Genomic DNA, 26237 nt, shown 5'->3' on the forward strand with positions numbered 1-26237 from the left:
CTCATTCCATGCCTGTTGTCTATATTGCATTTTATTCTAGGGTCAAAGTTCATTCTGCACAGAGTAACTATTTGTTATTACTCTTTCTTATAGAAATATATACGTAGGTATGTAACAATAAGCATTAAACTACATACTAATATAAAGCTAAGCAAAAGCTGAAACAAAGTAGGTAAAAGTCACCTGGTCTTTCGATAGTTGTTCTTACACAGCTAAACAAACAGAAACAGGAGGAGCTGAAAAGAGAAGGGAAATGCAGCTATTATCAATACTTCCACTTGCTCGTTTGAAATGCAATCCATAACATTTAACATAATTTTGAGGTTGAAAGAAAACCAACAGTAGGTTGGCTTGTGGGGGGAGTGCGTTCTAAGCCCATAGAATAAGCAGAATATTTGAAAAGAGAAGGACATGGTGTTGGCATGGCAACACTGCTTAACCCATATTTGTCAAAGCCACTGTAATTATTTAGCCGAAGACATAGGTCACAGAAAGAATGTTATAAGTAGCAAAATTGTTCCATCCTCTTCTCAGCGTGAAGGCCAGAGGTTTCTAGATAAATCGAGAAGGGCAATCTGACTAGAGGAAACTCATTCTTTCTTACCTTAGCATCAGCAAATCTCGTAGCAATGTACGTTAGTTGTGTTCTACATGGGAACTGCAGATTTTGGTTATTTTCTCTTTTCTGCTCATACGATAAAATATCTGGATATGAAAGAAAGGGTTGTTTACCTAAGGTGTTAGTCTTGAATGCACGTTTCAAAAATTGCTACTCAATAGTTGAGATCTACCTCATCTGACAGTAGGCATTAGAATAGAAATACTATTGTTGCATAGAGAGATCTATTAGAGAGAGAGATCATTAGACTGCGATGTTTTTACTATATTTATAAAAATAAGGTTGAAAGAACATTGGTTCATAGATTTTATTTGATAAAACTGAAAGACTCACAGAGGGATTACCATTGGAATGTTGCAAAACTTCTGTTAAACTGAGGTTTAACACATGCTAAAACCATGAACTCTTTGCTCCCATCATCACTATTATGTCTGAAAGTTGTTATTGTTAGTATAGCGTTTCAAGCTTTTGGAGTAAAGACTGAATCACCTGTTGCCACTAAAGGTTGTTCACTGCCCCTAAGGGTTGGAAATTTGCTCTTGCAGATGACATGCAGTGAAATGAGGGAATTTCATGGTTGTTGTTAATCTTTCTGCATCTCCAAGTTCATTTAACTTGCTTTCAAATATGGATCAATGGAGTTTCCCAAATTAAACAACGTGTATTCATTTCTTAAATTAACAGTCTAAAAAATGACTGCAGAACAAAATATTTATTGGTATTTCTCCTCTCCTTCTTGACATGTAAAATATTTTGCTTGGCCAGCTGGCAAATACAGACTTCAAAACAAAGGTCATCCACTAAATGTATGTCTCTATGCCACATGACATATGGTGAGTCCTTGACTTCTAAGGGGTGCTATGAAGAATATGCAGTGGAAAAGGATTCCATTATACTGTTTGTGATCTACTGGTTTGCTTTGACCATTGGCCAATGGTCAAAGCAAAGTGCTGCAATCCTTTCATTTCTCAGTTCAGGAAAGATTGTGGTGCATCTGTATTTGGAGAAGAGGCAAACAGGTGTTAGTGATTTTAAAAATGGGGTTCTTTTTTCTACTGCCAGATTCCATACTATGATTAAGAATGATCTTGACAGATTTATTTTCTCTAGCTAATGGTTCCAGACCATATTAAAAACTCAGTTCTTCTGACGTTAAAAGAAGGGATTTTATTGCCTGTGCTTTGCCAGATAATAATTTAGGAAATTATTATGAAGTCTGTTTAAATTCTGTTTGCAGCTTAAATTAAATTTATTTATTTTTCTTTACTTTTCTAGAGTGTATGCATAGTGTTGCAAAATTATCCAGATAGAATTTCCTGCATGGTTTATACATCCAGTGTTTTTGATGAATGGCTTGTAAATGAAAGGCATTAGAGATTTCAAGGGTGTTTAAACGTCATTTCTATTTTCTTCTTGGATTTATTGTATGCTTTTTCTATTGATCTGTACCATTAATGCACAGATATGCTAAATTTATATTCTCAGATTGATTGTGCTAAGTGTAGTTTGTTGACTTTAGCCTGAATGCGGATGAGGGGACCGATTCTTTGTGCAGAAGAAACTGCCATTTGGAACATAAAGGTCTTTCCAAGGAAAAAGTCCTAGGGAATATTTCTGTTAGATTATAGATTTTATTTTATGCGTAACTTGGAGTTATCAATAATGATAAGGCCCAGAGGGACCTCCCTGCTTTACAGGAATACAGATTCTTAATTGGTATAAATAGGCCTAAGTCCTTCAATTTCAGTGGACTTACACTACTTCATGGTGTCTGTGCGTATAGTTTCTGCTTGGAGGAAAGAATATCACTTTTGACAGCAGCCTTTGAGTTAAATAATCCAGTAAGCTGTCTAAGTAGCATCCTCAAAATAAAAATGTATGGCTGTTCTTGCTGCAGCAGAGAAACAAAATAACAAGGCTATCTGGGTTCACACCTTGCTGAGGATACTGATTGAACAGGAAAAATCAAAACAATCAAAAACAAAGCAAAACCAATTAACAAAAGAATGTAGCAATCATGAAGTTTATTACTTGGAAATTATCTTATTCATTTCCCAGAAATGTTGTAAAATGAAATTTCATTGGAAGTGCTTCTTTTGTAATTGACTCATGGAGATCTCTTTCAGCATTTAATGGTAAAATTTCACTTTATAAAGAATTTGCTGAAAATAAGGTGGCATCGACTTTTAGCTGTATGTGTTATCTGGTCAGATTTTTTTCTCTGTGTATTACAAATATAAGCTGTGAAATTTGCAAGTAATGGTTGCAATCTGAAAGAGACCTTGCTGAAAGACAGCCCTTTTGTATGCTGTGCAATCCTCCATACCCCCAGTTATATTAGGGACAGTACCTTTAAAGGGCACTTTTTTTTTGTCATTGATACTGTTCTATGATCTCCTGCCTGAACTCCATGAAAGAGCTTCATTCTACCTGCATAAAAATCAAAGGAGAGCTTGAAAAGATAATGGAACAAAATGCCCACTTCAATGCATTGGCAAAAAGAAAGTCTTAAAGCAATAAAGTCAAAAGCAAAAGTCAAAGCTTAAAGTCAAAAGCAATAAAATCAACCATCTAGTGCGTTACACTACTATCTATTACCTTGAAATTCTCAGTCAGTCCTGGGAAAAAATGAACCTTCTGATTTTCTGTTTTCTCTATCGTTCCTAAAGTGTTTTGCTATTTTGAATATTTATGGCTTATTGTCTTCTTGGCTGTCATAGTTAGTAAGACTTGTGGCTTATTGCTATTGATATAACAATTTTATTTTCACAATGGGATAAATTAAGTTAAAGAGATTCTGGACCAAGGCTGAAGGAAAGTTCTGTACTAAAAGACTCCAGGTATTCCTTAAGAACATGAGTGTCTCTGAACACTGGGGCTCTGGATGACCTTTGGCTGGACTAGTGTTTTTAGTGGCTACCCACACCACTATTTTTGTGTAAAGGATGATGAAGTTCGTTTCTAGCTAGAAGTGTCTTTTTATAAAAGAGGTAATCGCTAATAGCTTACCTAAACTCTCCTGCCTTCCTTTTGCTCTTAAGGATGGAAGTCTTATTTCAGAAGAAAAAGGCATCTTAAGTTACACTTTTACATTTATATTATTAAGAACATAGGTTACTTCCTCTATTGGCGTTAAACATGTAAAGCCTCATTGAGTAAAGTTAACTGCATTGACTCAAAGCTGTTGAAAATCTCAAAACTCTAAAATTTCTATTTATTTTTGATGCTGTCCAATATATAGGCGAGAATCCAAGCCAGTATTCCTAGCTAAAGGCTCACGCTAAAGTTCTAGTTTGTTTATAGCTGAAGTTCCTGACAGAAGAGAAGGAGAATGCAGGGTTTACACTGTACCTTGGGATTCCAGAGATACTTACATGAAGAATATAGATATAACTTTCTATATATCAATGACAGTCATTCTCTCTTCTTAAGTTTTTCTTCCAGGGCTTTTGCAGATGCCAGTCACCACAGCATCTCTTGTGGAAGCTGCAAGTGGTCAGCTGTTAAGAAACATCAAATTTCTTAACGTTGTATTAGTTAGTCTCCCGTCTGTGTTTATTTCATGCTCCGTATGCATTTCATGCCCTCTGATCTGTCATAACAGCTGATATAATTTGATGCTTCCCTAATCAGAGCTCACAATAAACTACTTGGTGTTTAGTTTTTCTTTTCTGTCTACAAAGCTCTTACAAAAATTTTGCACAAATTTTTAGTTTAATTTACTATCAGAAAAAATATAACAATGTTTTGTTTGCTTGACTGAACTGGAATCAGATAGAAAGAGGAACGTGGAGCACAGAAAGGAAGGAAGAACAAAAAGAACAGCATTTAACCGAAGTGATAAATGCAAATCCTTCTGCTACCTTGAATTAAAAAGAGCTCCCCTAAAGAGTAATTTGAACAGCAGCTACATTACAGTGTCAAGTGCAAAACCTTTAATGGAGAGAAATTGTCTCAACTAATCTAGTTGTCAGTAGGGAGGGGAGGCAGAAAACTATATATAACTTAGTCAGAAGCTGAAAGGTTTTGCCCTTCTCCAAAAGAATAAAATAATACAGCATTGAATAATGGTTTTGATTCCAGTTTTCAATTAAAAATTCAATTTATTCTTACGAGCTCCCTACTTTGTTTCTTACTATCCTCTCAATTCTTTTGGGTGACATTGGAAGACAAAGCATAATTTTCAAGATTGAAATATGTACAATTTTTTTAAAGCTGGACTGAAACATGTCTAGAATGATGTATATAATGTATATTGCTTTTATTAATGAGTGCCAAGTATCCAAGTGCAGGCTAATTAAGTTTTATGCTTAGAGAAGTGTTAAATACAGATGCCAAAACCATTCTATCCATAATCGGTGTTACCTGTTGTAGGACCTGACATATGGAATTCTTAAGCTAACCAAATACTGTATTGTGCTGTGACTGTGGCAACACAAGGCAGTGAAAGCAGAATTTGTAGAACAAAAGATACTGTTAAAATAAGCGATTTATATCATTTAAATCCACTCTCAGAAAATGACTTATGCTATACAAGTGCTACTTAATAATTTATATTTAAATTGAGATTTGTCTGTTCTCTTAAAAAAATATTCTGGGTTCATCATCACGCCCAAGAGTGGTGGTGGTGAAGGGCTAGATCCTTATTTAGGTTTTGAAAAACTGTGCAAAATATTAGTTTCATAACAGCTTTGATGAAAAAAATATCTCCTCAAAAGATAACTAAATAAAATATATTATCTTATTTTGAAATGATCTTTTAAAGAAAAAAGCTATCTTTTACTCAGAATTATCAGAATATATCTGCATTATGACCTGCACACCCGCCTAAAAGACTTAGCAGTCTGATCTGGTGGGAACCATGTGCTTGATGCTCCATTTTTCTGTAGCTTCATGAGATTGTTAGTCATGAAGCTAATATATATATATGTATATATATAGAGTCACATCCGATAGCACATATACTGCATGCATTTTAAATGCAATTCTTGGCACAGAAAGAAATTCAAGATCTTTTTCTCAAGAGAAAAAGAGTCCAGGTTTTCATCTTTGTTATTCTATGCATTCTATGGGCAGAGTCCTCTAGGAGTGGATTAGTTTGCATCAGCCAAATGAAAAAGTTGAAAAGTACATTGTAAATATCACAATATTCTATAAATGTTACAATAAACTAAGTACTTGACATGCAGTCGAAAAGTTACTGAGCATAGGATACTTTGTCATTAAATTAGCTTAAAGGGGTTTACTTTTTTGTAAATTGCAATTGTAAACTGTAAACTATATTCTGTAAACTGCAAACCTATATTTTAGTTGAAAAGTTAAGTATAAACTATAGATTCATAACATGTTTGGATCAGAAAATTCTACTGGCTTGTATGAAAATGAAAGTAGTTATAGGGAAGATTCTAGTGGAATTGTATTTTTTCTAGTTCATTTTTGCAAAAAAAGTTTGGAGAAAGAGGCTGGTCTTTTAAAACGCCCACTACCTTCAGTGAAAGCTCTGAATGTGCCGTGTTTTGAATATACCTACAGTTCTGAGAAACCCTGGCTAAATTAGCAGAAATATTTTCAAGCATTTTCTCTGTGTGTCCAAATTTATCTGTGCATCTTTTAGAGTAATACCTTGTTCACAGGCTCACAGGACTTTAGGTTCCCTCATCACTCAGTTACCTACAAATCACATTCTTGCATTTGGTAATACTTATATTGACTGTATTATTTCTCTCTTCCACTATGTAGGAGTATCATCCTCTCTTCATTATCTAAAACTTCCAATCTGAAGAAATACCTTTTTACAATATGTAGAAAACACAATTAAATCTGAGATATTTCTTACCAAAGACTTTAAAAATTTATTATGGATTTACAGTTTTGTGTTATTTTATAAAGTACCACCATCTTAAATCTTGCATGGTAATTCCAGTTACCATCACTTCCAAAGGAGGTTTTATAATTACTTCACTGACCTTATCACTTTCATGCTACTGTACCTTAGGGGTATTATTAACATTAGAACAGCAGAATGGCCATACTCTGTCCATCTACAGAAGGTTCATCTACATAAGTAATCCACCCTTAACAGCAGTCCACAGTGGATATGTCGTGAATACATGAGGAACAATATAGGCACTGATTGTCCCTCTAAGTACTTCCTGAGCATCTAATCATCAGTCATTCTCAGGCCTTTCCTGAGCCAAAACTGGTGTTTTGTAAAATTTTTGTAATGGATTGATGCTTACATTTATATTTATAGGGATTCTCTGCATGTGCAGCCCACAGTAACTATTTTCATGTTAACATGAAGGAAACATCACTGGGTCATATTCCAGATGATGTAAAACAGCATTCAATGACAGCTTGCTCATTTATACTTCCAAAGGATCTAGTCTATTCTATTTAGTTGAAATTGCAGTGGGAGCGGCAGAATCTTATTGTTCAGTGGGATATCAGATAAATCGCTAGGTGAATTGCTTTTGGATATTGGTGAGAACCTGTCTGTGTTTTTATTCAAAAAATATTTTCTTCAATAGCATAGTAGGTATGATATATACGCATTCTTAACAGCCTAATAGTGACCTGAAAAGGAAGACTGTGATTTACAGAATAAGTGGTGAGCGTGTTCTTGAAGATCAGATGAAAAGGCTTAGAAGGGAATTCCTGGGTAATAGGTATGTCCGTAAGGCCAGGCACAGGCAATTGCAAGCAAGCTCTGCCAATAAAAAAATAACTTGGAACCTTAGTAAATGGATATTGATTTTTTCTCTTGGCATAAGAATACCCATAGTAAGTTTTTTTCTCATCTCTTCAAAAGTGATATGCAAGCAGACCATTACAACAAAAAGCTATGTTACACAATAATTTAATAACCATGATGTACTCGACCATGTTAATCAGTGTGAATATGAAGTCTTGCTCCAGATTGCAAAAAAGCCAGAAACTCATGCCTTTAATCTCCTGAAAGTTGTGGCAAACACCAGGCTGAAAGTTACTTACCTTTTAGGAGGGCTTGCCAGCTCTTGCCATCCTTTCTATTGACTTGCCCAAAACTTGCTATGTTACTTTGAGTGCTGAGATTAGCCAGTAGGGAATCACAGAGGGGCCCACATGTTGCATGAGAAAAAAGGCTTCACTGATGAGATTCTTTTTCAAGTTCTAATGAAGTTCCAGGTGGTCAGCCAAAATACTGCAGTTGTGTGTTAATGACAGCAAACAAGCCAGAAGGTTTTACATTGTATCTTCATGTACTCAACTACAATTTGCTTTGGAGACCTTTGCTGATAGTGCCTTTGCTCCCTGATGTGAAGTAAACTCTCCTTTTGCCTCATTTTCTTCACACGGCAGAAAGCTGTCCTCCTAACATCTATGATAAGGGCTTCCTTTTCAGTGACATCCCCGTTACTCCTTGTCGTATTGCTACTACCCAGTGTGCTTGGTTTTATCTCTCATGTAAATTACTAGCCTTTAGATATTGAAAATGTTAGCATGTTGTTGCTGCAGGCTAAGTGTATTTCTTTTAATCTTGATGGTAATTTCCTGGTTAAATATTTTAAATAAATACATTTAAGTAAATAACTTCGGTCAAGTCATGTTAATTAATCACATCAGTTTAGCAGTACATCTGGATATTTCAGTGATTTTTAACTCTGTATTTGGCCCCTATATTTTTTTCACTTCTTTTCCTGAATTTAATTATTTGATCTCTAGAAAACTTTTATATATCTTCCAGCGTGGTCGGGGTTGAAGTTATGAAGAACTTCAAAGAAAATTCAAAGAGAATTTTGACATGTAGAGCTGAGTTAGACATATAGGAGTTAGTTTATCATTGCCATTTAATTTTCTTCAGCAAACTTTCTTGGTAGTCAAAGGAGTAGAGCATTAATTTCTGCACTGGTATGAGAAGGAAAAAATAAGATCTAAAGGCTTTAATTATATATGAAGCAAAGTATTAGTAATGATATTCAGATGCCATAGTAATGTGTGGCAAAAGTGTACGGGAGAGGACAACAGACTCTGAGGCTATTGTGCAAGACTTTCTTGTGGACTTTAGCAGGCTGCAAGGAATGTGCAAATTGTGTTCACATACATATGTATATATCCAAATATAAAAAAGTGAGAAGTGGATGGAAGTGAATCTCTACTCCCCATAGCTTCTTTTATTGCTCATGAAGAGTGATACACCACCCTCTGTTTCAAAGTAAAAAAAAAAAAATATATATATATATATTATATTTACTGATCTGGCTACAGATACACTAAAAGGAATTTTCTTCTGCTGATATCATATAAGAATTGGGCAGAGAAGAACAACTAGGAAGAGATACTAGACAATTTTGGGACAGTTCCTTTGCTCAAAGACCCCATATTTCCCTTCTCAGCATTCTTATCCAAAACCTCTTTCTTTAGGCTTTTCCTAGGGCCACACTTTGGTAATTATACAAGCTGTGATGAAGGTTTCTTTTTTCTCTTTTGTTGCCCTCTCTGTCTTTCTTCTTTCTTCTCTCTCTTCAAAACATCCCTTTTTTTTATCATCATATTCTCCTGTGAATTCTTTCTATACAATTTGATGCCACCTGTAATGTAAAATTTTATTTCTGAAAATCTGTGGTCTGCCATATATGTATTTTTATGATATAACTAAAATACAAAGTGAATTGATAGAAGTACAGATTCTTTCAAATTCCATCATTATTTCTTTGAAGTTCCTGCTCATTGGATTCTCTGCATTGTTTATAGACGTTATTATACAACAACACTCATATTTCAGAGTTCTAGAGCTTTTTCAACACAGTATTGAATTTCAGGGGACATAAACTCAAGAGAGAAAGAAAAATGATCTATACATATAGTTTGATGTTCAAGTTCCCAGAATACACGTTTTTAAAGTCATTTTTAAAACTTCTTTTATGTTTTAACTTTGTTTACTTTTATGTTTGGAGTCTAGTTTGGCAAAGAAGAACATGTATTCTTTGTAATCACGTATTTTATTCAGCTACATAAGTGCATGCTTAAGTTCTATTAATATCAATGAATATACTGATAAAATCTGACTTAAGAGTGTAGATTGCTGTTTTTCTTGGTGGCAATCCACAGGCACTGAGCAATGACAGGGAGCCCCCTAATCCAACAATCACCACGCTAGGCTTGAAATCAGAAGCAGTGTAAAACTATTGAGTGTGGCACTGCAATAAAGCGCAAGATATGATCTGAGTATTAAGGGTGGCAGTGTTGGTTTCAGATATGGGCTAACATGTTTACATAATGTGGCCCTATGCTATGTGGGTATTTTAGCACACTTTGAATCTTCTCCATAAAGGTATAAGGCGTCCTTGCATTGCATGTCACTGTGCAGAAAAATATTTCCTTAGGGAATGGAATTGGCACAAATTGAATTTCTGGTGTGAGCTCCTCTAGTTTCAGAATGTTTTAAGGATAGAGCTGTGGCAAAAATTCACATTTTATGCCAATGTCTTTCATCTGTTAAAAATAAAGACAAACTGCTTTGATAGGGCTGAGACACTGTACGTGTTCTCGTATAAAGCAACTGTAGCACAAATGCTTTTATTATATCCAGGACATTCCTGAGACAAAGAGAATTCGTTTCAATTTGTGCTGGTATTCGCAGAAACCTGTTTTGATGATCCTTTGCAGACCTTCATTAGCTTAGGTTTAGGTCAAAGGAAATCAAACTGTTTTAATCAAAGAACCAGCTATTGTACGTGTTTGTTTTCTCAGTGGTTCCAGTGAGATTAACAAGCTTTTAAATGATTAGAAGACATCTGAAGAATGGAATATGAGTCTTATTGTATTTGTGGCCTTGGCACCAGGGACATCAGAAAGAGTAGAGTGAAGTATTGCTTTGAGGGAGATGATGACATTTTATTTTGCTTTTTCATTTTATCTTGTATTGTTTGGTGATAATGGAGATCTCCTCTGATTATATTTTCAGTTTTGTTTGAGTATGATTGAAGTCTTCATGTTTTTAAGGCTGACCTGCAAAATGAGAAGTGTTTACTACTTTGAAAGATTATAGGACTATGATAAAGTGTTTTCTTTATAATTTTATTTTACCTTTTAAAGAAAAAAATACAAACAACATTTCCTAAAATTTCCATGGAAGTTCTATGGATATTTGTATTTCATCTTTTGATGCATATTAACCTCTGTGATTCTGGCTCTGTTTTGTAAACTGCATAGTCACACCATAGCCTACTGCTCTAATGTGTGATGGTTTTGGGTCATGGTCTGTGCTGCCCCACAGTCAGCCTGGCTTGCATCTCCTCTGCGGGAGGAAAACAGCTTCACTGGGCTTCCGCCTTCCCAAGCATCTCCCTAGAGCTACCTACTATGATCCTCCTTTCCTTCTCTTGGCTGGCAGCAAGGTGATGGTGCATAGCTGAACTACAGAACATGGGATGCTATCAGCAGCAGTTTATGGGTCCTGGGTTGGAAGTAGTTGAGGGATGGATTTGCACTGGAGTAGTACCAAATTGCAGTGGAGAAAGAAAGAGTTTACATCAGTTTGCTTTGCTCTCTTCCTTTTGTGATGAAGTGCCCAGAGGCCAGTGGCATTTTCCTAAAGCAAGGAATCAGGAAGGAAAGACAAAGACCGAGTCTGAGCCACAAACCTTCAAACACATGCTGACCTTCCTCCAGAAAGTTAAAAGTATTGTAGTTACACGTGGTAGAGTGACAAGCAAACCACTAAGCCATGCAAAATGAGCGAACTTCAGTGGTGAACTTATTCCATTAAATGAATCCAACACAACTTTTGGCTAAATAACATGTTGCTAAAGATAACGTTGTAAGCATAGTAGCATTGCTAAAGACAGCACTGTAAGCATCATAGTAAGCAGTATCTGGAAAAAAGGGCTTGTCATTAGCATAAAGGTGTCAAGCTATTGCTCTGACCAAAGCAGTAAATTCACTGATATGGTAAAGGACTAAAATGGTTGGAGCATTTGATGACATCTCCTGAGGCATAGGGAAGCTCTAAATAGAAGGCAGGCTAGAGCTTTAAAAAATGAATAAGGCAAGATTTGTAGGGAGATCTATTTTATTAGGTCACCGGATATAGCTGAAAAAAAGAATATGGAGGAGAAGCACTTTTTTGTGGGTCACTTTTCTACTTGGATAGGATAGATTTTTGTAACAAATATAATGGCTAGATTAGATAGCAGTTGCATCTGAAAGAAGCTATATTTCACTTTTCTTAAAAATTGCAAAGCTAATTACTTCTCTAATTCCCAGGGTTTGCTTATCGTTTTTGCAGATAAATAGCTAAAATGCAAATAATTATCTATATTTCTGGACTACTTTCAGAATTTCTTTCGTCAGTCGTGCAGTACAGTGAATGCGTGTTTGTTGATCGACCAAAAACCCAACATTAAAGTTTCTCAGACCAACAGTTTTACGTCTGAAGTGAGCTTTGACCGTTGATGAGAAGTTTTATTTCCCCTCATTCTTTTTGCCTCTAGAAGTAGACTGTCCAGATATTACAGAACTAGTAAGCCTGAAATCTATAGAAAAGTTTAATATATAGAATAGAAAATTTCTGCTAGAGGTGAAAAGCTGGAACAAAATGTTTACTTTTATCATAAATTACATTTAAGTACAACTGCAAAGAGTTGCTAAGCTTTTCCGTTTTTCTAATAAGTAAGTTTTACCTAACCATGGTATTAATAAAAGTGACTTTTGGTAATGGAGAGAGGTGTTTTCCAGATTCTGTATGCCAGTAGATAACTCAACAGACAGAGAACTGTACTGCTGTTGTTTAATAAGGATGTGGATACACTAATGTTAATTAGAAGGACATGTTAGCCTGTCTCTTGCCATAGTCTATCTTTGATGATAGCTGTGGAACAGTTCAGAATGTGGTGTTATAATCTTACAAAGCTTTGCTTACTGTATTATTTATTTTTAAAGATCAAATTACCTTTGGTAAAATACATTTAAAACCAGCTAAGCCATATCTTCAAACTGATTTAAAGTCAGAGACTCCTTTCCCATTAATTTTTCATGAGACAGCCTAAGTGGATAAATTATTTTGAGTTTGGGATTTGGGCTTCCAAGTAACTTGTTACTTACTCAAACTTTTAATTAAGTAAACTATTCTCTTTATAATTCATATTAAATTATTTCCTGCAGCAGTATTTTACAGGTGAAAAATCTATGGATTGCTGATTTACTGAATAAGAAATAAAATATGAAAAGCATGAGTTGTAAAAAGTTTTTAATTTATTGATTTTTAATTTCACTAGAGGATGCTCTTATTTTTGTTCTGTTTCCAGCTGCTCTTAAAAGTATTATTTTATGAACCACTGATATATGTGCTGTCACTCTCTTAAATGGTAAAATTCTTTTTAAGAATTGTAGGATATTCTAAATGGAATATAAAACTACTCAAGCATAGGCTTTATGGTTTTTATTAAAATGACAAAAAATACAATTTTAGTAAAAATATCACTAATATTAAAAAAAAAATCCAGGGGGAAAAAACCCTGAAAATATGAAAGTTGGAGTAAGCCAAGTAAAATCCTGAAAAAGACCTTAATTCTTTTAAAACTTAGGTATAGATGTAACTTTCACAAGTGCATGGAGTTTGTACATAGATTAAATTGGATTGGAAACCTTTTAGAAATGATTTTAGGAGTAAAGGAAGAAGATATTTCACAGAGATACTGGACACCAGCCTTGTTCCAATGCTACGTAAACAGTTATTTGTCCTGAGTCCTCTAACTCCTGCACTGATTCTTTCCAGCCTGCTGAATGGTGCTGGATATTTTCTTGCATTAGGTTAAAAAGGAAAAAGGAAATAATGTCAACCATCCCATTTGTTTTTTCAGCCACTCCTACCTATTACATATAAGGCCTTATGATCCACAGACAAGTGAGGAATTTTCTGGTCACTATGTGTTACTTAAAGATTTGATTCTACAGGACATATTATCTTAGCTAAAATACAAGTACACCAAATGTTCAGAACACAGCTAATTAAACAGGCAGCTATTTTATAACGTAATTGCTTCATCCTACTTCATCTATCATTGTCCAAATAGCTCAGTTCTTAAACCGTATGGGATCCAGTTTTGTACAGCGCTATTCTTTAGTCGTTCATACATATTGAGCTAATGGGACTATTTGCAGAACTAGAAACTATTCAATGCTTGGAGAGCTATCTCTTCATGCAGTGATCATATTTTCCCCCTATTCTTTTTATCATATGAACATTTCTAATAGATATTTGCTTTTAGTTATAAAATTTATCCACTTCAAGGATTATAAAAAATCTGTCTATAATACCAGTTAACAGTTATATTTCCAAAACGACTTGACAAAAATTTCTCTGGAATGACTCCTGGTCACATCTGAAGTTTATCAATTTTGTGACAGTCCCCCAAAACAGAACGCAAGTTGCCATTGACAGAGAAAGCTCTAGCATGTTTCTGTAAATTTTATATACCTTTTTCATTAGGCTATTGAGGGCTATTCAAAGTGGCTAACATTATTATCATTCCAGTTATAGAAAGAAACTTAATGGTTCATTCCTTTTTTCAATCTGATTCTGTATTGTCATTGTAACACCTCCTCAGTCGTTCTATAAAAATAATATGTATATAGAAGACATTTCTTATAGTAGTATTTTTTTCAGAGATCTACCACTTCTTTATGTAATCCCCTACTGGGAATAAAGTTAGTTTGAACTGCCTACAGTTTTCATCACTTTGTAAATGTCAGATTTATAAAGTGTATACAGAGTTTTATACAGAGATGTGAAAGATTTAAGTTGTGTTATATAACAATTCTTGCATATTTCAATCTTTTTCTTTCCTACTTAAAAATTCTATATATTTCCATCTTTCTATTTTTTCTGTTTCTCCTTTCATCTTTAGACATCACTTTGACTTGCTGAATTCAATAACTGAATATATGCACCATTTTGCGGGATCCATATCTTAATTAAATTTAATAGAATCATAGGGTAATTCAGGTTGGAAGGGATCTCAGGAGGTCTCTAGTCCAACTCCTGCTCAAAGTAGGGTCAGCTATGTGATCAGATCAGGTTACTCAGGGCTTTACCTGACTGCATCTTAAAAGCCTCCCAGGATGCACAGCCTTTCTGGGCTACCTAATGCAATGTTTTACTGTTTTCATGGTGAAAAAGCTTTTCCTTATATCAGTCAGAACCTCTCCTATTTCAGTGGTTCAGTACTTGATAACAATGTGCACTCTGCAGGTGTCCAAAATGCATAGTTTGTAACTTTTTGGCCATGCCGTATTGAAAATGTATATTTGCATTTCATCTTATATATACGTATTTAGCATAGTCCCAGCCCACCAATGAAATCTGTGTACGGAGTTTCTACTGTGATCGCTCACTTCAAAAGCTTCTACACGAATTTAATAACATACTCAGATACATATTTGGAACCAGTACATCATAAGCATGTACTGCAGAGTCCAAGATGAAAAACTGCAATAAAAGTAAGATCTTTTATTTCTTGTGGAAATGATTATTTTAATCATAGTGAGATTTAATTTAATTGAGTTAATTCTGTAATTGCAAAGCTGCCTGGAGACTTGAAAAACTGTCTTTATTAGTTGAAATAAATTTAGATGTATTACTGAATTTCGTGCTGGAAAACTAGGCAAGTAGTACATTATTTTGACAAAGAAATCCTAAATAAAACATTGAACTGTATCAAGACTGTATATAACCTTTTTAGTTGCTAATACTGCACAGTAATGCAAATGGAATAGACTTTTTTTTAAAAATTGTTCCTCAAATACTCTATCTGTATAAACTTGAGTACAGGCAAGGGTGACATGAAATATATTTTCCATCATTTTTTCTTGAAGTATTTATTACTGTAAAGTGTGATCATTCACACATTTACAGAAACAAGACTTTACTTTCACAGAAGGATGGGGCATCCACTTCTCAGCGGAATTTGAAAGCAAATAAAAATAATTTACTTTTGGTACTTATTTTCTAAATATTTCTTTATCTATTGTATACTTTATAATTTGCTGTTAATTTACTGTTAATTGTATAGGCATTTTTTACAGTGAAACAGAACATAACTCCAATGTGAAGGCACTGTAAATGGTTGGTGCAATGTATAACCTGTAAAATAATGAGCTTAATGGATTCAAATTACTCACTGAACTAGCCAGAGAGAGAAGCGAAGGGACTGGGAGGAGGGAAGGAAACAATACCATAAAACTGTCTGCTGTACCTTTTGTACTGAAAAGGCCTTGGAAGAGTGAGCAAAAATTTTCAGATGGTAATATTCTAGATGTTTGTTTTTCTTTGAGGAATTTGTTTTTTCCTGTTGATATTTTTATATCACTCTGAGTTAAGGTGTTTCAGATAGCACTTTCTGTTGTTGTTGTTATTTCAGACAAATACATCCTTACTCTTAATGTGGTTTTATTTGAAAATAGAAAAAATAGTATTGGATACCTTGCCTTGGTGTCATTTCAAAATACAAACTCAAATATAGCAAATGCCTTAAGAAATACATATTTAAATATAAAATACTCTCTGATGCAAGAATGCTGTTCCTTTATAAATTTTTAGTTCATGCCATGCTCAAGTACCTGAAATAAGGCCCTAAACATAGCATGGTACAGAGTTTAACAGTCCTGGATCTACAGGAAAAAGAAAGAGGAATTGACTTCTAAAGTTAAGACCTGCTTGCAAACCCGCTCTCCTCTTTGTCGTGACATTTAGAAGCCCACTTCATCCCCCAAAACAGTCACTGTCTTAAAGAACAAAATCTTAGTCTTATTTTAGAGAAGGACTTTATTCTAAGTAGTCAATACTAGTTAAATTTTAAAATTACAAAAAAAACACCACACTGTTTCATGTTTCTACTGAAATGCCAGTAGATTAGGAATTACTTACTTTTGTAATAATGCCATTTGCAGGAGGGTGGGTTATAATGAAAAATTGCGAAAATTTGTTGTAAACACTAGTCTCGTTATCAGGATCACGTAGAAAAAAGCGCTTTTTTATGCTACACAGCATCAGCGAATGTTTTATTTTTCCCTTTGTCGTCCATCTCCATCCTCTAATAAATATGAGGAAGGAAGGTAGAAAACTCTTCTGTTTTTCCTCTCATGTTCTGGGCCTTCAAATTGGTTTTGCCCTGGGCAAAACTTTCTCCTACTTAGTATCTGTCTAACCATCTGTGCTACCAAAATACCAAAGAATAAAGTGCAGCTGGGGTCAAGAAAGTAAAACACAATCACCTACCTGGCTCTAAGTTCCTTATGTCTCCTTATGTCCTATCTACATATGTTTTCATGCCACCATTGCACATCTAATGCAATTTGGTTCAAGGGCTAAAATTCTATTCTCATTCACGTAATTGTTAGCCAAGTTTTAGTTGTTGGGCCTTTCATTACTGATGCAATAAGATATAAGTCAGTCAGAAGGACTATAACTTGATTAAAAAATTTTAGGATATTGTCTGTAACTCTGGAAGTTACAAAAACATTGCCTTTAAACTTTTAGCACAGCCAATCTGAAGTTGCATTTACAAGCAAATAAAGTAGTCCATGATGTTATATAGTTTCAATTTTTCCTGTCACTATAGATTAACATATCAGGTTAAGGATAGCTGTTATGATCTCTCTGATCAGAAAATTTCAGCAGTGCTCAAGAGAAGCCCCATTTTTTTCATTTATATACCAAATTAATAGTTTGCACATTGGTAATGTCCAAACTGCACCAAGGAGGTTTTAAAGTGGGTGCAGCCTCTACAAAGCTACTTTGCTTTTGCTGGCATAGCCTCCAAACTCCACAGGAAAGAAATTTTTCCTGGTAAAATGGGTATGTTTTACTGACAGTAAGTGAATTAGAGGCTTTTGCTGGCTCAGCTATATCAAGGAGGATTCACACCTCAAACCTATAGTTTTGTGGGTAAATGGCTGCAGAACAGACATAGACTTCACTGCTTTCTTAAGGTTATCTAGAATTTAATCATTTTTATTTCACTTCTAATGAAATGTTTGAGGAGGTTGGTTAAAATAGGAATTTAAATGTCTGCTTTTAGCATAGCATTAGCAAACATTGATTGTCTTATGAAAAGAGAATTATGAGTGATTTATTGAAAACAGAAATCAGACTGCTAATATTTGGGGGTTAAAATAATGTAATATAATTTCATTTCCACTTACTTATTTAATGTCACATGGAAGTAGACCCTGATGTACACTAAAGTAATTAGCAGCAAAGCAGTGATCACGTTTGTATTACCAGGTGTGAGACATTGTTAATTAACTGAAACAACTCTGAAATGATGCCTAGATAAGTGCTTTTTTACTGGACTTATTTTCAATATTCAGAGAATGCTGCAATTGTTTGTTTAAACATGAATTGTGTAAGATATTTATATTTATATTTAAAAGGACATTGGCAGCTTATCTGGGCTTTAAAATTGTACTTCCTTTAAAGGGGTATTTTGTTGCAGTGGTATTTCCATAAATAAGCTGTACTAATATACATATTATTGTATCATTGTAACTCATGGACTGTAAACACTGTAAAGCAGTGTATGTTCACTTTATCTATGATGATTTCTATATAGATAGTTACTGTGGAACAGAAGCCTTATGTATATCAGTTCGAGATGTCTCTTGAGATGAATTGTTGTTGCTACTGCTTACAGTTGCCTGCAGATACTTAACTGAAAGAAATAATTCAGATTAAACTATTTCTCTCTGGTCTGAAATTCAGTTGAGATTTATTGATAGATAAAGTGGTAGAAATCACCTTTATCACCCATATTCCTGGGAAAATTATGAGTATGCATATAATCACTGAATTATTTATAGAATCCAGCTCAGCCATTTCCAAAGCACTAGTACCAGAATCTGTTGCTGCTTGGAAAATATTCAGGACTATGAGCTAAATGGGGCTGTACATGGGCTATGCCTTTCTTTTCTTTCCTGTATCTTGAGAAGGAAGCATGGAGAAGGAAGCATGGAGAAGGAAATCCTTATCTTTCCAGTGGAAAGGAAGGGGCAAAAAGAGACTCCAAATGACTAATTTTTTTTAATCACTTGCCGTTTGAACATGTGACTTGAGAATTTATCAAAAAATTAAATACACCTCCTACAGAAGATGTTCCTCTCCCCTGATATGAAGAACAGAAAATAAAACGGTAAGGTTCTCTTCATTTCTTTTATGAACTATCTGTATAGTGCTAGAACTCTTGTCAGTGGCTCAAAGCGTTTTCCTCTCTGCCACAGATTTTTTTCCCAAATCATAGGGTCATAGGAAAATTTCAGATCAGAAGGCGCTCGGGAGGACATCTAGTCCAGCTTCTTGCTCAAAACAAGGTCAAATCTACCCACTTGTGTCTTGAAAACCTCTCAAGGTGGGGACTGCATAATCCTGCTCCACAAATTCCTGCATTTGATTATCCCAATAGTGAAAAAGTTTGTCCTTATATCCGGGTAGAATTGCTTGTCTTTCCATTTATGCCCATCATCTCTCATCCTCCCATGGTGCACCACTGCAAAGAGACTTGGCTCAGTGGTCTCAATGACCCCCTTGAAGGCTTTGGAGGGCTGCTATTAGGCCCCCCAGGTCTTCCCTTCTCCAGGCTGAACAAGCCCAAAGGGCATGTGCTCCAGCCCCTGACCATCTTGGTAGCCCTCTGCTGAGCTCACTGCAGTTTATCGAAGTCTGTCTTGTACTAGGGCTGGGGGGCAAATCTGGGTGCAGCGCTCCCAGATCTAGCACATCTAGAGATGTGGTCTAACAAATGCTGAGTAGGAGGCGGATAAACATTTCCCTCAATGTACTGGCTGTGCTCTGGTTCCCACAGCCTCAGTTACTCTTGGCCTTCGCTGCTGCCAGGGCATGCTGCTGACTCAGGTTCAGCCTGCTGCCAACCAGGACCCCCAGGTCCTTTTCAGCAGAGCTGCTCCCCAGCCAGTCAGTCCCCAGCTTGTATTGGTGCAAGAGGGGGTCATCCTTCCCAAGTGCAAGGACTGTGCATTTGATCCTTATTGAATTTCATAAGGTTCCTGTTGGCCCATTCCTCCTGCCTGTTTAGGTCCCTCTGAATGGCAGCCCTGCCCTTAAGCATATCAACTGATTCCCCCCAGTCTGGTGCCATTGAAAACTTGATGAGAGTGCACTTGGTCACCTCCTCCATGTCATTGATAAATACATTAAAAAGGACAGATCCAAGTATAGACCCCTGTGGTACTCCATTTGTTGCAGGCGTCCAAGGAGAGTACAACGCATTAACCACTACTCCATAAGCCCGATCATCCAAACAGTTTTTAACTCATGTATACGTCCACCCATCCAGACTGCAACATCCTAAGCTGGGCACAAAAACATTGTGGGAGGCAGTGTCAAAAGCCTTGCTAAAGTCAAGGTAAATTACATCCGCTGCCCTCCTCTCATCCACAAATCCAGCTGCCATCCTTTATAGTAGAGAGTTATATTTAGACTAATAAGCTATATTGCAAGAACTTACATTGCAAAGTCAAGCACTCAGAAGGTAGTAAATGTTAAATTTATGGCTGTCTGTGCAATCTTAATTTGATCATTTGCATGTATGCATTATTAACTCTAAATACATAATCTCATACTATTTTTTTGACAAAACTCCTGACTCATTTAGTGCATGGGTTGAAAATACAAAGTAGACCTTAATTTCAGAGCTACTGGAAACCTTTCTTATGAATTTTAAACCAAACTTCATATGCATAACTTCTCATAGGCTATCCCGTACTGTATCTTCCACTGACATTAGTGAAGTATAGTTCTCCAGAATCTCAAAATCAGATCTGCCAATATCACTGGCCAACTCTGGTAAGAAAAGAGTGTTTTCCCTCTCTCCATCTCTCTCTCTCTCTGTCTGTCTTTGCCTTTCTATGATGTGCATAGGTATATTTTTTATAATTATACATTCTTACAGTGAAAATGCCTTCCCACAAAGCAAAACCTTGAAACCTCTATTTACATCAAGGCCATTCTCAGTCAAAATTCACTGGAGTAAACACATTACATATTAATTTACAATTAACTGACAAATCAGTACATAAGTTGTGAACTCTTATATGAAACTTTTTTTCCTGCTTGTGTTGCTGTGTCCATGTTCCAGCAGATAAGTGTCTTGACCTTGTCAATGTAATACAGTTTACTTGGGTGTTCATAGTTAATCTATTATTGGGACATCATTCTATTCATTTGATAAAATCATCAATTCCCTGAATAATGTAAAATGTGATTCAATAGAATCTAAGCTGTTAATAAATAAATAAAATAAGAATAAAATGTCAATAAAATAGAAGCTGTTAAGCTCACAATGAGTAATTAATCATCTGAATTAAAAGTTGAACTTCATAGAGTGTCCTAAACATCTTCAGGTCCAGGGCTTGCAGGTCACGTGGAAGAAAAAGGTCATTTATTAGAGATCTAATTTTATTCTCCTGCTAGGCTTCAAAAAATGAATTCCAACCTAAGAAAGCGACAACTTCATAAGTCATTGCACAGCACACTTCTAAAACCATGGCTAACACATTCAATTGTATCTGAAATTATTTCAGTAATAAGCATAATCACCGCTCATTCAATTCCATAGGCTTTTTGTACGTGTGGGGTGCTCTAGGAAAATGTTAGTGGCAGATAAAAGGAAATGAGTGCTGGGAACTAGTCTTCAAATTGTAGTGTTTCCTACAGGTGTAATATAATAACTATGTAAATATGACATAAGGAAATAAAAAAGGGCATCTTCATTATGAAAATATTGAGGTTGAACATTTTATAGCACTGACAAAAAAAGCATCCCTAAAAATATTATATCCTCAGGATTGCTGCACTGCATTTCTTCCTATAGAGCATTACAGTTTGGGGGTTTTGAAGTTTGACGTGCTTCCTTAAAGCTATTATTTTGCAAAGTACCTGAATGTCAATTTATTGCAGGAAAGAAAATAGCTAGAAGGGAAAAATTAAGATACTGTTTTTGCAGTTCTTGGTTGGTTGGTCTGACCTCCATAGTTTATTTTTGTAAGGGCATTACAGTAAGATCCCACGTATGGATGATATTAACCTTTACCGTATCTTTTCTCAAAAGTAAATTCCTTCACTCTCACATGGGAGAGCTGTGTGAGTAAATCCAATAAATACAAATGGAATGCTGAAATTTACACTATATCAGTGAAGAATATGTCCAAAATGTCTAGAAACTGTTATTAAAAGATATACATGTGATAGAATTACTTTAGGCTTTAACTGTTATACTAATCAAGACCTCTGAGATCTCTGTTACATTGAAATTCCGCCCTCATAGTCACACGTATGTCTACTGCAAATACTAGAGAGAGATAAGAATGTGTAGAAGAGATTATATTTCATCCAGTTGTAATTATGTAACTGAAGAATATTTTTTTAAGTGTCTAATGAAAAATTTTGCTAAGAAAAAAACCCCAGCAACAAGGGCTTTCCTTGGCTGAAAATAATTCCCACAACTTGAAAAGGCTCAATCTGGTACATAACAAACAGCAAACTTCCATATGAATAAATCTCAAATTTAGAACCTGTTATGATAGCCAAAGTCCAAGTGAATTTGATGATTTTTTATTTTGTTTAAATTGTCTATCACAGTCTTGCTGGGTCTTTTTTTCTGTAAATTAGAGAAGCATTAGGTAGCATATTAATAATCACGGTTATATGTCTATTTCATTGCAAGTAAGTATGGACTAATTGTTCATAGTAATGAAGTAGTACAGGTAGATTTGTGAATGCCTTGTACTGAAATTATAGCTTTACATTAAAAATTGTTTAGAATTCACACTGCTGATGCACAAAGTCAATTTGGCACCAAAGACAAGAAGAGATTGGACTCCATGTCAAAGAAATTTGATTATACGAAACAAAGAAGTCTCTCAGCTTCCTGGCCCAGGCTAGCAGTTGTACCTGAAAGACTGGAAAAATTGATCACTATTTGGTGAGACAATCTGCAATATTCCATTCACTTCCATACAGTTTTATGCCTTCACTGCAAAGCACCATGGTAAAATTGGTTGGAACGTTAATTGTAAGACCAGTCTTCAAGTAGTTGCTTTATCAAATTGGATAGAAACCAATCTTTATTAAGTTTTGATACTGTTGGCCAATTTGAAATGGCTTGAGTGATTATGATTCAGAATATCTGGCAGTTAATTGGACCTATGACTCTAATGTGTTTTGAAATCAGCTTATCTGATTTCTTGCATAAAATCCAGATTTGGGGTGCAGTTTCAATAGTGTATGCTAGATCTCATTAGTAAGATAGCCATGATGAAAGCTGTAGGAGCCAAGGATATCAGTGAGCATATGAAATTAAAACTAGGATAGATTTTTAAAGGATTTTATTGATTTAAGTCTCCACATTTTATTGATAGGACAGTTTGTGCTTTATTGATTTTAGGTTAGCTTCAGATTTCTACATGATCAATCACTTCTGAAAAGAGGGAATAAACTGGTAGGGGATATTCCTGAAAAAGTTAACCCTCCTGATTTGCTGTTGCATAAAGCCTCCTCTTCTTCAAGATTACAATTCTTCAGCAGAGGAAGTATGTCAGGCTTACCCTCTGAAGTCATTGAGCTAATATGTTTCAATATTAGTAAGTGAGATAAACAAAGTAATATTTTTTGAAGTATGATAATAATGAAAAGGCATCCTGCAGCCTTTCCAGGCCCTATCACAATCTAATGATCACTTCCTACACTAATTCATTCAATTAAATTACTACTTTTTGCTGTTCATACTGAATAAGTAAGTCACTATTAATGTAATCTAATAAAAACTTTATTCTTACCTTAGAAAAATATAGCTAATTTCCACTCTGGCCTTTACAGCCCCTCACCTGCAGAACAAATTTTTTTTTCATTGAAGATAGCTATTAAAAAGGAAAAGCCTTCTACAATCTGTAAAATGTTTGAATTTAAGCACTATCAGAAACAAAACTCATTTATCAAATGGCACAGCTGTTCATTATATGCTTATAATGATCCTTGTTATCTGGGTGCTGTTTGGTATTTATAGCTAATTAACTCTCTTCTATACCACCTAGCAATCTTTGTTTAGAGAACAGAGAAAAATGAACTATGTTGAATTAGAAGCTGCTAAATGCATAGAACAAATTTAGTCAATTTACTGCAGACCAATTGTTACCAAAACACTGAAAGATATTTTCCTTTTTTTTTTTTTTTTAACTATGTCTTTGATTTTGTAATTTTACATAGAAGGCTGAGTATAAAGACTTTTGCAAGTTATATAGGCTCCAAAGTTGAATATCTTCTTCTCATTTTCCCTTTATTAACTTTGCAGAACTGGACTATTATCAAGGTAAGATTAAGCAGATGTTTCTATTGCTAATGCTGAAGTGTTAAAATATATGTAATATTTTATAGCAGGTTGAAAAAAATTTTCACTTGCTTATTAAATAAAATATAATACTTGGTGTGAGCAGTAAGTACAAAAGCTGTATACCTAGTCTTCTGAGGTGATGAAGCCTATTTCCCTGTATGCTTCTGGTCACTTAAAATAAAGGAAACATACTGCAAAGGGGAAAACTCTTTCTTCACTTTGAAGTGAGTCATTTCAAACTTAGTTTCAAAACTGGAGACTTGTGGCATTATCAGTAAGTGTAATATTATGGATCCTGATAGCTTATGAAACTGTCCTTCAATACGGATGGAAATAATTCAGAAATCACTTGTTAATGACTTGTTCGTAGAACACAGATTCCTAGTTAAACTCCAATATGCTGCATATGCCTTCCCACTACAAGTTTGGGGATTTAGTTCTTATAGCATCATAGCTTATAAAATGTTAGACTCTATGTTGATGATCTTGTAGTGTAGATGTCCTCTTACTTCTCTGTTGACATCACTCACTAGCTATTTTGGTGACATTGCCAATTACAGGAAATGAAGAGTACTCGTTAGAAAGTGTTATATTTACTAATTACTTCCTAATACAAAAAAAAAAAAAAAGGGAAGTTGGGTGTTTGAGCATTTTTAAAACAAAAGGGGCTTTTTTCCACTCTTCCTTCCAGTGAACTTTTGATTTTTTTTTAACCAAATTAATTATTTTTGTTTGATGTTTTCCCAAATGTTTAGTTCCAATTTTTTTTTATAATGTAAATATTTTTCTATGATATAGTTATTTTGGGCTGAAGAATTTCCTGCTTCTTTTTATTCTTAGGATCTCACTAACTGCATGGTTTTAGAAAAGTCACTTCAGGGTAGATGTTCAACAGTAATTACATGTACTTTAAACAGTTTATTCTTAGACACACGGTGCTACAGTTTTCCCATTTATAAAACTTCTGTGGTAAACTGTCTTCTTACAGTTATTACAGAATTTTATTGTTTTTAAAATGTTTATTGATCTTTAAATGAGTCATTTTTACAGATAACAGATGTAAAGGACAGGAGGCTTTGTTACTCATTTGGTTTATCTGCTGTAAACCTCTTCTCAAAAATTATTTTTGAAGCACTCATATACAATTATTTTTGCTGTAATTTCTCTGAGCAGAGGAGGTAGGCATGGGAAAGAAAAAAGGAAGAGGGAGACGTCTTCTGTTACTGACTCCCTTCAAGATTTTCTGCCTGTTGCTGTCCTCCTTGTAAAGGTTATGCACTAATGGTCACAGGCTATGAATCTAGTGGTAAGACTGAGTAATGAATTTACCTCACCAGTCTGATGAGACTGCATTGTGTCTGATTGTTGGGCTACTCATCACCCTCGTGTAGAATGGGACAGTTCATACGTCTCGGATTCCACCTCTGTCCTGTCAGACTTCCCAGTTGCCCTGGGCTGGTGCAAGAACACTACTAGGGTCTCGTCTTCTTCAGTATTTCCTGAAGATACCTAAATGCTTTTAACCAAGAGACAATTCTTCTATTCTAGTTCTGCACATCAGCAATAAAATACTAAAATGTTATTTCAATATTCAAATAACATGGTATTTATTTATGTATATGTATTATGTATTTAGTTTTCCCTGACTTTAAGGCAATATAATGTTTCTATCCTCAAAGTTCAATAGCACAAGTAGTTGTTAATTCAAAGAGAGAGCAGGAGCTAGCGGTATAATGCTGCTAGTGTTTTGGTAAATAGAAGACTGCTCTAAATGTTAGTAGTACAGTGCTAGTATCAGATAGAATGCACAGTTTGCAAAGAGAGTTTCAAACCACTTTGAACAGATCTGTTGTTCAATTTAGCATCTGGTACTTAGTCAGAATTCATTGCTTTAAAAATGTGTAAAAAAGAAAAAGTGCCTTTCATAAGCTAGGCTACTGGATTGGATTATATTTTTAGCTGAAAAAGGTAAAAGAATATTATTATATTATTGGATAGAATTATTATTCTTTGATAGAGCTCTCATTATTTTTAGCCTAATTTTTCTCTACTTGTGCAATCTTTTTCTCAGTTTCCCGATAACTGTATTTGTTCTTCATCCCTTTCCATCCTGCACCCACCAATAACCTTTGTATGGGTTGGCCAATTTCAGCCACATTTGACAAGATGGCATAGGTCTCGGAGGCGCTGGGGCCGTACGAAGGTCTTCGTGACGTTGGTTCAGTCATACGCAGACT

The sequence above is a fragment of the Struthio camelus genome, chromosome 11 (genome assembly GCF_040807025.1).
Source record: "Struthio camelus isolate bStrCam1 chromosome 11, bStrCam1.hap1, whole genome shotgun sequence".
Classification (NCBI taxonomy): Eukaryota; Metazoa; Chordata; class Aves; order Struthioniformes; family Struthionidae; genus Struthio; species Struthio camelus.